Raw genomic sequence first — 13160 nt, 5'->3', positions numbered from 1 at the left:
TGGAAGCAACCTAAGTGTCCATCAACAGATGAATGGATAAAGAAGATGTGGCACATATATACAATGGAATATTACTCAGCCATAAAAAGAAACGAAACTGAGTTATTTGTAGTGAGGTAGATGGACCTAGAGAAGCTAACTTTTGAGGAAAGACCTCAAAATGATAAGGGTAGAGCCAGGTGGGAATGCGTAGGGGCAGGGAATGCAAATGCCCTGCAGTAGGAGTGCATCTTGGCAGGGAGGCCAGTGTGGCTGCAGGTAAGTCAGCGTGAGAACGGAGCAGAAGATGAGGCCAGTGGTCGGGGAGGGGAGGACAGACAGCATAGGGCCTTGTAGGCCATTTTCTGAGTGAGTAAAGGGAACATTAGAGGATTTTGTATGATTTAGAGTTTAACAGGGTCTTTTGGCTGGAGGATATAAATACAGGGGTCAGGCTTTATCTTTTAAAATCTCTTATAGTCTAGGTCCAAGATCCTATGATGCTGGATGTTTTCTCTCCCAATTCTCCCACTGTTATTCCAGGAGGAATAAAAGCTTGTTCAGGCTCTTCTTGGCCCACTGGTGGGACCAGCTGTTTGGCAGACTCTAAGAATTAGTTCTCTATGAATGCGGGGTCAGTAGCACCAGTTGAGCCTTCCCTTTCCCATGGCTTTCTAAAAATAATTTAAAAGAAGTTGTAATGTTTCAGAAGTACTAAAGAATTGATGATGATATATATATAAAGGTTCGTGTGTGTGTGTGTGTGTGTGTGTGTGTGTGTGTATCATGTATTTGGTTTTTAACATCTTTACTGGAGTATAATTGCTTTACAATGGTGTGTTAGTTCCTGCTTTATAACAAAGTGAATCAGCTATATCATGTATTTCTGATCTCAGCACAAGTGAGAAGCTCAGTGCAAACCAACTTATGAACATCTAGGAAGACACCTCCCTGACTTTCCAATTCTTTACCAACCCACGGAAGGCTGCCCTCTGAATGTTCATATGAGCCTCCTGCCTTACCAATAGGTGAAAGAATTTGTCTCAGTGTGGTACCATCACATGGGATTCCTGGATGAGGAACATGCTAGTTAATAAATTGTAGTCTAGTACTAAAATTATTTGCTATGCTAGCTTTATCAATTTGTTTTTACATGTGAACTCTCTAAATTCCTAAATACATTGTTATTTGGGCAGTCAATATTTTACGCATGTGGTGCCTTGGAGTGCCTCAAGCTTTTAGAAGGATAAGAGTCTAGTATGAAGTCAAGCAACTGTTGTTCTGTACATTCAAATGATGGCTGATGATACTGATTAAAAGAATAAGATAATCTCGCCTGTTTTTTTTTCTAACATTGTAATTCAATCAAAGCTTCCTTATTTGGAAGTGACATTTCTATATTTAGCAAGTCCACTAAGTTGGGTAGAGAAATAGAAACAACACCTCAAATTCCCTTATATTCTCTGAGAGGGAGAGAGAGAGAGACAGAGAGAGACAGAAAGACAGAGATAGACAGAAAGAGAAGGAGAAAGACCAATGTTCTCTGCAATGAATTTTTGTAGTTACAAAAGAAAACATTAACCAAAAGTATCAACATCGTTAAAAAAGATGTGGGTGGCAGTTACCAAAGGGCATTTGGAACCTCTGTAGAAGGCCTTGGAATTCCCAAGAACTAAGTTTAATAAAGGAAAGATAAGAATGTCATATTGAAATTCATTAAATCAACTTGGCAGGATAGTCACAATTCATCTCACGCAAATGCATAGGACAGTTTCTCTGTATCGTAATGGATTGAAAACGACATATAGGTTGGTATTAAGTTTTAAGACAAAGTAGAAGCTAATTGTGACAGAGCAAAAGGAGCTATTAAAAAAATGACATTGTTTATGAAACATGAGGAAGTACCATGGACCTCTGGCCAAAAACAGTGACTGTCTTTATGCTTCTGGCTTGAGGAGACCAGGAATATGGGACTGCAGTGTATTATAAATATATTCATAAAATTATTTCCCAGGTTTACTGCTCACTTTGAGAAGTTGCTTATATATGATTAATAGGAGGGAAGACACTAACCGGACTAGTGAGAAGATTCGTGAGTAAAAGTGATGATCAAATAGTTGGCTTTCCTGATCCTTTATACATATTTAATTTCCTTCCACCCAGCCAATTAGTCAGTGATTTTGAAACTGTTTAGACAAGCATTCTTCTCTGATGCAAATCACTTGCACAAAAAGTTAGGAGATCCCAGAGATCAGAGCCTGACTAGTAGATATCATATCCACAACCACTGTGCCACCATCTACCACCAGCAAAGCCAGTGAGAGGTCCAGCTTTGATTTAGAGGTTGTTAGGCAAATTGTCTCAATTTTGAAAATCATCTCTTTTAATAACAATAGCAGTACTTACATAGGGCTGTTATATGCCAGACATTATTTGACTGTATTTAATCCTCACATTGACCCTGTCTGATGTGTATCAGTTAGCTTTCTATGTGTAAGAAGCCACCCTAAAGCTTAGTGGCTTCATCCATATCATTGAATATTACTCACTAGTCTGTGGGTCAGGTGGGCAGTCCTGATCTAGGCAAGGCCAGTGTGTCTCCTGGCAGCCTGGGGGTCAGGGGGTGGAGTTTTGATCGTCTCAGCTGAGCTCTGTTCTGTCTCTGGAGTCTCATGTGGGACCACTGGGCTGTCACTGCTTCTGGTCCATGTGGTTGCTCATCACCCAGCAGCATCCTGTTTGCAAGGGGGATTCAGGGCCTTGGGAGAGAGTGGAAGAGAGCGAGGTCCCTCGAGACCTGGTCTTGGAGCTGATGCGGTGTCACTTCCAGTGAATTTTGTTGGCCAGAAGAGTCAGAAGGCCAGCCTATGGTCAAGGGAAAGAGGCTGCCCTTTTTGATGAAAGGAGCCGCGGGGGGCGTGGATGTTGAGAAGAGTCAAGCAAGGACTGTGTCTGTTTCTCTCATCGAGCACAAGTGGACACAGCCATTTCCGTTTGACAGATGAGAGAGCTGAGATACACACTTTCCGTGACACAAGGTCTTAGGGGATGTAAGTGTCCAAGTCAGCATTCAGACACCGGCAGGCTGACTCCACAATCCATGGTCTTAACCCATATGCTACGTGTTTATTTTTGCGAGTGTGTTTCCTAGGTGTCACTGCTGCAGGTGTCGTGGATCACGGGAAGCCATTCTCATTGCCTTCTTTCACGGGAAGGACCTCTCACTCCCATGGCACCATCCATTCCACCCCATCCCCTGGACCAAAGGCTTTCAGTGACTGACACTTCTTTCCCCTTTAGTACTTCCTCCAGGTTTTTACTCTTTATCTCAAAGAGAAGAATCACGAGGTTTTTAAAAGTGGGTTTTAGCAAGGTGTTGCCTGGTAACGTGCTTTTGTCATTTAGAATACCAATAACCAAGGGTAGGAACTGTCTACATACATTTTAAGATTTTTTTTTTAGCAAATTGCAAAATATTTTTAAAAAATTCTAAAATGAGCTCTTTCTTTCATTAGCATGTACGAATAACATGGGCCTTGACTCCATGTTACAGTTGTTTCACCAGTAGGTAACAAATGGTAGGCGCTCGGTAAGGCTGAATTAAATGGAGGAAGGAGGGAAGCCAAAATATGAATGATTATTAATACATATTTTTAAACATTGATTTTATCAAGTAGATTATACTCATATTATACTCTTTACTTTTCAGAATCACTTTCTGTGTTTTTGTTTGTTCAGTGCCATTTTCTTTTCCCATTATTCCTGTTACACTTTATGTGTGTGTGTATATATATATATATATATATATATATATATATATATATATATACTTGTGTGTGATACCATAATACTGTATCCAGATTTTAAAGAAATCCTTTGCTAATTTTGAATTCTCTTTCTCCATAGTTTCATATTATGACTCTCTTGATCTAGCAGCATTTCTAGTACTTGCATTAAAGTTTTTGAGACTAAAGAAACTTTCCACCCACATTGGGCCTCTACAAAGATGGAGGTCACCACCCACCCCTCCTACTCTCTGCTGCTCTTTTGAAATCTAATCCTTGGGCTCGACCTAGTGCTATGCATTCATTAGAACCCATGCAAATATGAGTGTTGAAAACTCCTTGAAGTTCTTTATTGGAACCTCTTCTCAGTTACCTGCTGAGTTGTTTGTGATGCTTTTCTCACTTTACCAATGGGAATTGAGACACAGACCAGGTAGGCAGCTTGTCAAATACAAAATCAAGGCCAAGGGATTGGGTAGCCAAGATAAGAACTGAAGGAACCTCATTTTATAGCCCATTGTTCAAGAGACTAAGATACGTAGTTTGTAAGGAAAGAATAATGGGGAGAATAAATACAGCCTCTCTTAACCATGAATTGTGTGTGTGTAGGAAGATTTTTGATTAGAACATACTAAAAGTTTGCTGTGTGGTTAGTTTGTAGAATTAATAGTGGAGACACATGGTTATTAATAGGAGAAACGTTTTATGATTCATCTCGTAAGCATGTATGATTGCTTTCCAGAAACACAGCTTATGCCTAGAAGGCAAAGAGCAAAATGAGCTTAAATTGATTTCTTCCCCTGGAGATTAGAGTGCAAGTCACCAGAATGTATGAGAAGGGTCCCAAGTGAGAAAGCCTCTGAACAATGAGTTCTTCCTTTGTGATATTCCCTATTTTAACCCTAGAGTCTGTCCATATCCAGCAACTGGTCTCGGAATGTTTTCTATGACTATATTTTATTACACTGATGTTCCTTGTCATTAAGAATTCTGAGTTTTCATCAAACAAGAAGTGGGATTGACTCCTGAGTATCACTGGCTCAAAAGTCTGTGGTCTTTCTGACGTAAGAAATCACTTTCTTTTGGGACCATTATTTTAATTATATTTTAAAATAATTAGTACCATGTATTCATACAGTTGGCTGCATATTTTGCCAATTTCTTTATCTGTCTCCACAGTAAGGAAAGAAATTGCTTCAGCGTGGGGGCCACAGACTTTCAGCATCCTTTTTCCGGATGCTTCACCATCCACAGCTCAAGGCTGGGAGTGAAGGAGGTGCCCTAGATGCCCTCACCACTGGACGCGCAGATGGGCGAGGACAAGGTGCGTGCGCAGAGAAAGTGGCAAAAAGCTCACAAAATGTAAACGACTTCTGTGAAAGACTTAACTGATTCAGAATCATTTCTTTCTTTTCAGTTGTAATTCTGAGCATTGCATTAGAAAGGGCCTAATAAGAGGGAGTGACATGTGCCTGAAGAACTACCTGACTGCTGCTAATATAGAAAGTAAGAGAAATTTAAACACAACGATGACACACACACATCTGTGACAGCCTGTTGCATAGCACTGTATGGGTGACAAAGGCTTTTATCCTGATTAGCAGCCGAGAGTACAGCAGGGAGCCCTCTATAAATCAGCTGTTCTCTTTGTCATTTTCAATTTACAATGATCAAAATGCCTGACCGAGAGGCAGGATAATTAGTGTAGTCTTTCACAGACTTATAAAAAGAATTGCCTCCACAACAGTGGAGCTGTTGTTAAGAACACAGATTCCCAGCTCCACGCAGATCCTGATGAATGAGGGCCTCCAGGAAAGTGCCCTGAAAATGAATATTTTTAGTAAGTTTGAAGGTGCTGTGTGTTAGCTGGTAGTTAGGAGGACCTAACAGAGTTCAACCCTGCCATCCACTGTGTTGAGATGAAGAGTTATTTTACCTCGTTTAAGTATCCGTGTCCTCCTCTGCAAAATCGGGGTGATGACAGTACCTCCCTCTGAGTGCTATTATGAACACTGAATGACCTCATGTGTGCAAAATATTTATCACAGTGCTTGGCACAAGTGCTGGATGAGCTGCTTCTACGGCTGCTGTCATTACTGTCATTTTATCCAATGGGTGTGATGCTCGTGGTCCAGCCAGTTGCAGAAAGTCATGCATATAAATGAGAAAGGGAATGGTTCTAGGGAAAAGGATGAAGGAAAAGAAGCTCTGACAGGTTGGATGAGGGCTGAGACATCCTAGGTTAGAGTCCATGGAGAAAATGGGCTTGGATAGAGTTCCCAGGGCAACCGAGGGTACCCAGTTCTGTTCGTATCCATGCTCCGAGTATTTTCTTTGTTTTCCCCCTCTGGGGGGGAATCAGGTGCTCGGCTCATTTACCTTGATAAGAAACATCTCTGGAGGAACTAAGACATGATACAAGTTTAATTGGTCCATAATATTATTTTATTTTGTTTTATTTTATTTCATTTGGGATGTGCTGATAAGAGGGTATTACCTTGCATGACCAGGTCTATCAGAAATGTAAATATGTAGAGTTCTCATGACGTCAAATTCATTTATTTATTCATTAATTCAATACATATTTGTTGAGCACCTGCTATGTGCCAGCCACTGCTTTAAGCACAAAGGTTATATCAGTGAATAGTATAGGCAAACACTCCTGTCCTCACAGAGTTTATGCTCTGTGGGGGGGAGTTACTAAACAAAATAAACGAAAATTATGTGGTGATAAAGAGAAATAAAAGTAAAGCAGGAAGATAGGGAGTATGGGCAGGGTGTATGTGTGTGTACGTGTGTGTATGCGTGTGCGCTCACACGTAAAGTGAGGCCAGATCACGTGGGGCCTCGGTAAAGACTTTGACTTTAAGTGCTGTGGGAAGTTTCTCAAAGGTTTTGAGCAAACAGTATTTTAAAAGGATCCCTCTGGCTTGGGGACAGTACATTCTAGGGAGGCAATGGAACTAGAAAGCAGGCTATTAAAATAAACTTAGAGAGAAATTATGGCAGCGTGGGCCAGGGCGGAGAGTGGAGGTGGGGAGGCATGATCTAGTTTGAAGGTGGAGCCAACAATACCTGCTCATGGATTAAATGTAAGGAGTGAGGGAAAGAGAGGACTCAAGGGAGACTCAACTGAAATGTTGGAATTACCATCCCCTGGGATGAGATACACTGTAGGGGAGCAAGTTTTTAGGGGTAGATCAGGAGTTCAGTTTTAGGCACGTTTAGTCAGAGATACCTATTAGCTATCAAGTGGAGATGCTAGAAGCGGCCATCTGGATATAAAGGTCTGGGTCTCAGGGCAGGGACTTGGGTCAGAAACATGGATTTGGAGTTACAAGCCTATACATGCACGTGAGGCCAAAACTAAATGGCATCACCGATGGAAGGTCCAGGAGACTGGCTCAAAGGCGAGATCCTGGAATGAGTCAACTGTAAGAGGTCAGGGAGATGAGGAAAAACCAAATCAGAAGATGGAGAGAGCGGCCAGCTACTGACCATGGCAGCAAACCAGGAGCATCTGTGTCCTGGAGGTCAAAGCAGACACGGTGTCAGGGGAGGGAGTGATCTACTGTGTCAAACGTGACCGAGACCAAGATGAGCATTTGAATTTCCCACTGGATTCAGCAGAGTAACAGTCACCGGTGATTCTGTGAGAGCAATTTAAGTGGAGTAGTGGTGTGATAGATGGATTAGGGTGGATTCAGGAGAGAAGGAGAAGAATTGAATTAGAGAAAGAGAGAGAGAGTACAGATAAATCTCAGGGGGAAGAGCTTGGCTATAAATGGGGACTTAGAAATAGGTAGGAGCTGGTGTGGGAAGTAAGAGTTGTTGCTTTAAGTTGAGAAACAACAGGGTGTTTGTAAGCTGAGGGGAGTGATCCACGGGGCAGGAAAATTAGTGACATGGAACAGAGAGAGAGGTTCTCAGAAGTATTGTGCTACTTCCCTCCCACCCAAATACGCTCAAACCGTCATATTCTTCTCCAGTCTCTGTTTCTATGCCCCAGGCAACAAAGCCAAGGCCCAAGGCCTTAGACAAACCAGACCACTTATGACTCTCTAAAGCCCTCAGGATCCTCAGTCCATCTAGCCACACACAGAGTTTTGTTTTGATTTTTGCTTTTGAAAAAGAAGGAAGGAAGCGAGGAAAGAAGGAGGAAAGGAAGAAAGGAAGGGAGGAAGGGGAGATAAATCATACTGTATATATTTTTGACAAATAGCTTTTTATTTAAACCTGCTTCCTCCTTTAATCTCTTTTAATTTTTATAACAACCCTTTGAGATGGGTATTATTTCCTTTTCCCAGATGGGTAAAGTGAGTTTATAGTGATTAAATAACATCTTCAGGATCTCAGAACTCATAAGAGGCTGATTCAATTCAAACTCAGATCTATCAGACCCCAAAACACCAATTTCACAGATTTCTCTGACATAGTAAAGTCAGGATAGGTCCGTGGTTTGACTCAACCTTGGAAACACAGATTCAGCCCTTACTCGTTTGCTTACATGATTTCATCACCTCTGTAGCAGAGCCATCTTCAATTATGTGATTATTAAGCATCCCATGTTCCCTTTACTGAAAGCATTTGTTTCAAAGTCAAATTTATTTTTCTATAAAAATGACCATCTCAATTAGTCAGTAAAAAAGAGGCGATCCTATGCAGAACACCATATACACTTACCCTGTATTTACTGGATACATCTAGAAATAAGTCATTTTCTGAGACACAGAAGGACTCATGTAATTTTACCCTTAAGAGGAGGTTAGCAGAAGGGTCTTATTCTGCCCGGACACTGTGAATATGATTGGAATAGAAAATGTAACAGACAGCTGCTGACAAGGGGCTTCTGGAACCAGCAAAACCTGAGTTTACTTTTGTGTGTCCTCTTAGCCAGTTCAGCCCCAGGTCTCTTGGCTTCCTTCCTGTTGGGATATCTTGCTTCTCCTTACCAGTCTGCAAACTATTAGAAGAGAGAATTTCTCTACTACTGTGTTTGGTGCCTTGAAACTCTAAGCTTTACAGAAATGCTGATTCTGCTTTCTCAGGAAGAATTCTCACAGCAGATATTTCCAACAACTTCTTCCTGGATGAGGAAGTCTTTTAGGGTATTCCTTGCAACAAAAATGAGATGCACCAAAATGGTTTGGTTGAGTAGGTTGGTAGAGTATAGTCAAGTCTTGACAATCATACAGGTGTGTCAGCTACCAATTCGTCACAAATGGTGCGTGATAGAAAAGAATGGCTGGGAAAAGTTAGGCAGCGGGTGAGTGCTTTGGAACACACATGATTCTTTACAGTCAAATAATCGGAGCCATACTAGGTATGTTGTCTTTGGAAAATTAAAAAAAAAAAAAAGGTACTCAACAAACAGTTCGTGAATACCTACCAGCTATAGACTACAAAGTGGTTAGATGAGTTTCCTTCTAGAATGCCCAGCCTAGTGGAAGAGACTGATAATTAGGTGATAACATAAACACCGTAATTCCTACCATGAGATATTACTAAATGGTTATCTCCTCCAATCCCACCCCACAAATCAGGGATGCTCCTGTTTAACAGTTTCACAACCAACATGATGAGATATGTTATCATGGAGAAGAGGGAAAATAAAATTGTATTTATACTTTCTTTTACCAAAATGGAAATCAGATTAAAAGAGTTCAGCCAAATTAAACACAAAATTGAAAGTTATCAAAGCTAATCCATAGCTTGGTGACTGAGAGGACAGCAGTAGAATAAGGAATATGAAAAGAATATGCAAAAGTTGAATTAAGTAGTCTTATTTATAAGGCATTTGTATAAAATCTAAATAAATTGTTTTTACTAGAGGAAAGAAAATAAAAATCCTTACAATTGAAAGTCAGCTCCATGACTCAATTTTTGTAAGTTTTTCTCTTTTCCTCAATCAGTTTTTTCCTTCCATTCTCTCTCTGAGGTTTGGTAAAGAGGTCATCCAAGATATGTGGTTTTCTTCTATTTCTTTCCCTGTTTGGGGATGTTCATGACAAGGTTTATTGGGTAGTATTCACATATTCATAAGCTACTAATCTTTGTGGTATTCTCTTCAAAGAATTCAAGATATTTTTTTTTTTTTTTTTTTTGTGGCATGCGGGCCTCTCACTGTTGTGGGCCGCTCCGCGGCATGTGGGATCCTCCCAGACCGGGGCGCGAACCCGGTTCCCCTGCATCGGCAGGCGGACGCGCAACCACCGCGCCACCAGGGAAGCCCAAGATATTTTTATACAGGTTAAAAAATAATTTTTCCCTACACTCCTGGGAGATATATAGTAAAAAAAAAAAATAGGAGTTATTAAGAAAATAATTAATGGCTTTTTCATCTGAGTTTCCCTAGTATATTAATAAAAAATGTATTCCACAAAGTTTATGGGTACATGACCATAGGCCTGGTTACTTTATCTTACTTATCAACAAATTCTTATTGTTTAAAGAGATTTAATTTCTTTTGATACTTGTTTTAAACTATACCTTCCTCTTTCATATTTGTAAAGAAGGATTATATAAATGTCACCTATTTAGCAGCACTAATATTACTTTTTTTTTTAATGCTTTTTTTGGATGCTTAGCTGCTAGTATTGTACAAGCTGAAGACTGCTCTTGTGCAATTTATTTTTACCTGTTAAGTCACTATTTCCACATTAATAATAGGGTAAAGATATCAGGCTTCAGTTTAGATTATGACAGTACCTAATGTCTTTTGCACATTTACTTCAAGCAAGGAGAAGACTTCCTCTCTTGTTTTCATGGGAATTTTATGAATTCCAATATGTATATTTTTCCAGCTGTAGTATTTTAATTGAAATTGGAAATTACCAGATGAGATATCACTTTTCTTAAGAAAAATTTCCTAATACTAAATCCTAGCAGTTAAAGCTGATTTCAACTACTCAAGTGGCATGATTTCCTTATGCTTAACATAGAATTTTTAAGTCTTTTCTTCAGTTATTTCCATTGATACTTTTAGGTCAGTGAGATGTTAAATTATATTTTTCTCCTATAAGCCACCTTTTCATAAGTGGAATTTCCTTTTTTTTTGGTATGTGTGTTATGGCCCTAAATAGGTGATTAAGATAAATGGAAGCTCTCTTGGTTAATATTGCTAAAATGAAGCCATTTGATCTGATACCTGTTTTTTTTTTTTTTTTTTTTTTTTTTTTTTTTTTTTTTTGGTGTACGGGGGCCCCCCTCTGCTGGGGCCTCTCCCGTTGCGGAGCACAGGCTCCGGACGCGCAGGCTCAGCGGCCACGGCTCACGGGCCCAGCCGCTCCGCGGCATGTGGGATCCTCCCGGACCGGGGCGCGAACCCAGTTCCCCTGCATCGGCAGGCGGACGCGCAACCGCTGCGCCACCAGGGAAGCCCTGATACCTGTTTTTGATTGCAAGTGAGACTCCTTGATTGCAAATATTTATGTGTCCAAAAAATCCATGGTGGTGATGCATTATAGCAGCAAGTCTTAATCTTTGTTTCCTTTCAGTTAAATTGTTTCCCATTATACGTTTAATAGACTAGCTCAAACAGACATGCAGGGCTAAACAGAAGGTTGTGGAGCTCACATGGTACTTTAGAGTCATTAGAAGAGACTTTTTCCTGAACAACACCTCTTTTGTTGCTGTTGTTTTTGAGGAATCTCCTGTTGCTTCCAAGAAAAGGGGATAGTGTTTTTTTTTTTAGTGGGGAGCCTAAGCATGTGGGAGTCAGGGTATTTGTATCCACTAATTAATTCAGGGAGTCACTCCATCACCTGAGTTGAGGCTCTTCACCTGTAAGGTGTGAGGCAGGATGAAAGTGAGACAGGGTGGGACCTGGGACCTGGGACCCTTTGCAGCAGTGCTTACACCTGAATAAACATCTCCTTGAGCACTAGAATACAAAGAAATTAAAAGGGACTAAAAATAATTGTGTGCATGAGCAGTTGGGGCAAATTATGGACAAGATACAAAAATACCAAAAACCCAACTGCCACTTCTGAGGTGTCGGGAGCCAAAGCAGGTACTGCGCATGCCCCTGCACACAGCACCACCAAGGGGGTGGGCAAAACACCCAAGCCATCCCTCCAGCCCGACCCCTGGGCCCGCCCCCACCCTCACCCCATTTAAGGGACCGGCTCGCCCCGCCCCCTCAGGGAGCGAGCAAAGGAACTTGTTACTTGTTTTTGCTCCCTTGTGCTGCAGCAGGGACCCCAATAAAGGCTTGCCTGAATTTCTTCTCTGGCCTCTTATCAATTGCTATTGATTAAATAGTTCAAGAATATGCACGCCGGTGTCTAAGGGATCCTGAAGGGATCCCTTCTAGGTAGGGTTGGAAATTACCTTATTTTCTCTACCTTTACCTACAAGTTATCCACTTATTTTCCCCTGACTTTGTGGTTGATAAATCTTTTAAAGCAGCCTCTAGAAACTAGGAGAGATAGAGTATCTACTACCCCAGGGAGCCAAATTTTGAAACTATTCCCATTCTGAGTATTCCCCTTTTTGAGGGAACGTACGGAGTAGGTCTGCGGGCAGCTATTATATTGTAAGGCAGGATGCAGGCACTAATGACGGCATTCTCACCTAAGAGCCTAGAAAAGAATTGCCTCCATGAATATATGGCAGTAGCAATTTAATTGTACCCCCAAGGAAATTACATTTAGCATCTATATATTATGATGAAAAGCTGACTGGAAATGGAATTTCACTGTCTCATGACTCTAATTTAAAATATTGTTTGTTTCCTCCATCATGTATGCTTATTTCAAACTTCAAAATAAGGTTGATAAACTGTTCTATGAGCAGTTTTCAATCAGGCCGTTCAGTTTAACAAAGTGAACAGTTAATAGTCTCAGATGTAGAATGTGTCACAATTAACCATGCTTTCATTTAAGTGAAGAGCTACAATGACTGTCCTGAAGGGACACAGTGAGCCAGTGGCATAGAAAGAAAAGCCACCCAGGTGTCAGTTCTAGGAGTTGTAGATGTCACTGTCTCTAAAGTAAAAGTTGTCCTGTTTTCTGCAGGAGACATCAGATACACTTCTTTTCTTGTGTGTCATGGAAACAGTGAACTTTTTTCTTATTCATCTTTCTTAGTACATGGTTCACTTTTAATGATGATGACATTTTTCTTACTGGCCTATGATACCTGTAAAGTACTATTTTTCTTAATGGAGATATCTAAGGATGTGAGAGAGGAACATGGAAAACATTTAAATGTGGAGAAATACCAGTCCCCAATTCAAAAATTTGGCCCTAGGCAAATATCACTGTGAATGGAGATAATCTTTGTTGTCTCCTTTGTGCGATACAGAATACATTTTCAATATAAGATGAAGGGGCTTCCCTGGTGGTACAGTGGTTGAGAGTCCGCCTGCCGATGCAGGGGACACGGGTTCGTGCC

At 40.8% G+C, this 13160-nt stretch overlaps 1 long non-coding RNA gene across 3 annotated transcripts in view; it reads left to right on the top strand.

Moving 5' to 3' along the window:
• The window catches only part of LOC114487255 (uncharacterized), a 364849-nt gene that overhangs the window by 20185 nt on the left and 331504 nt on the right, over positions 1 to 13160 (top strand). For 2 of the 3 annotated variants that reach the window (XR_008618447.1, XR_008618446.1), the window contains exons 2-3: positions 4944 to 5088; positions 5182 to 5270. This is a non-coding gene — a long non-coding RNA (uncharacterized lncRNA). The remainder of the gene's footprint in view (positions 1 to 4943; positions 5089 to 5181; positions 5271 to 13160) is intronic. The other variant, XR_008618448.1, reaches the window with a different exon arrangement.

This window comes from Physeter macrocephalus, chromosome 11 (assembly GCF_002837175.3).
Source record: "Physeter macrocephalus isolate SW-GA chromosome 11, ASM283717v5, whole genome shotgun sequence".
NCBI classification, from domain to species: domain Eukaryota; kingdom Metazoa; phylum Chordata; class Mammalia; order Artiodactyla; family Physeteridae; genus Physeter; species Physeter macrocephalus.
Note: the sequence above shows the minus strand (reverse complement) of the source record. Positions and strands in the feature narration are given on the sequence as shown.